We start from the raw sequence: 1,203 nt of genomic DNA, 5'->3' as shown, positions 1-1,203 counted from the left end.
GACAGCAATGATTACCTTCGCCAACTTGGTTGCGGCCAAGATATGTTTTGATAGGCGTGTAGGTTGTATGTCTGCAAGTGTGTTTGTGCTTCACAAAACTCGAAAACTATTTGACCGAATCTTAGGAAATATGGTGGGGGATTAGCCACGATCCAAAGGCAATATATTCAGATTTTTTGAGTGATTGGGTGAAAGGTCAATGTAACGAAAGAGTAAACAAGTTTGTTTTTTTATATCGTGGTCAATTTCTATCAGCTTGGCATAGATCTAGTGCCAAAATGTGCATAATTCAATTGCCTATCGTTAGAATTTAGAGTGATTTAGTCATAGTCAAGGTCAAAAACATCTTTTTGCTATATATTGGTTAATTTTCATCAGGTTTGCATGATATTAGTGCCAAAACGGGCATATTACGATTGCCTATCTTGTGACATACAACATGATCAAGGTCAAAGTCACTTAATGGTAAACAGTGTCTTTTTGTTATTTCGACGGCAAATTTAAGGAAATTGGTGGGAGACTGGCAAGATCCAATGGCAATTTGATTACATTATGGCTGTGATTGGGTCAATGGACAAGGTCACAAAAAGATCAAAAACGTCTTTTTGCGTATAGTGGTCATTTTTTTTTTTCATCCGATTTGCATGAAACTAGTACTAAAATATGTATAAATAAACTGTCTATCTTAACATTGGGCGAAGGTATGCAGAAATAAAATCAAGAGCCTATTCAGGCCACTATTTTTCTTCTTCGTTGTTATTTACTTAGATTTACTGTAACGCATTTCTCTTTTTATTGTAACTTTGTTGATATATGTTGTCTAAGATACGGAACTACATTAAGTTGGACCAACATCTTGGATCCAAGTTCCTCGGTAGTACTTTTGTAGACCTTCCCTATATTCTTGCAACTTTTTTTTTTTTTTTTTTTTTTTTGTGTGTTGGGGGGAGGGGGGGGGGGAGGGCAGTATTTGGCAAATATGAAAAACGGTAGTTTTTAATAGTGAAGAATTGTGATAGGAATATACATTTCATGATGGATAGTAAATTAAATTTTCTTTCTGACTATTCTTAGGACATTCTTAAAAGTTTTTCTCCTATGAGTTCCAATCTCATATTCTAAGGTAATGCTTCTATTCTTTAGACCTATTTTTGGAGCCCTCAGCAGCCATTGCCCGGCTCTCTCTGGTCATACATTGGGTGG

The sequence above is a fragment of the Palaemon carinicauda genome, chromosome 29 (assembly GCF_036898095.1).
Source record: "Palaemon carinicauda isolate YSFRI2023 chromosome 29, ASM3689809v2, whole genome shotgun sequence".
NCBI classification, from domain to species: domain Eukaryota; kingdom Metazoa; phylum Arthropoda; class Malacostraca; order Decapoda; family Palaemonidae; genus Palaemon; species Palaemon carinicauda.
This window is presented reverse-complemented; position numbering follows the sequence as displayed.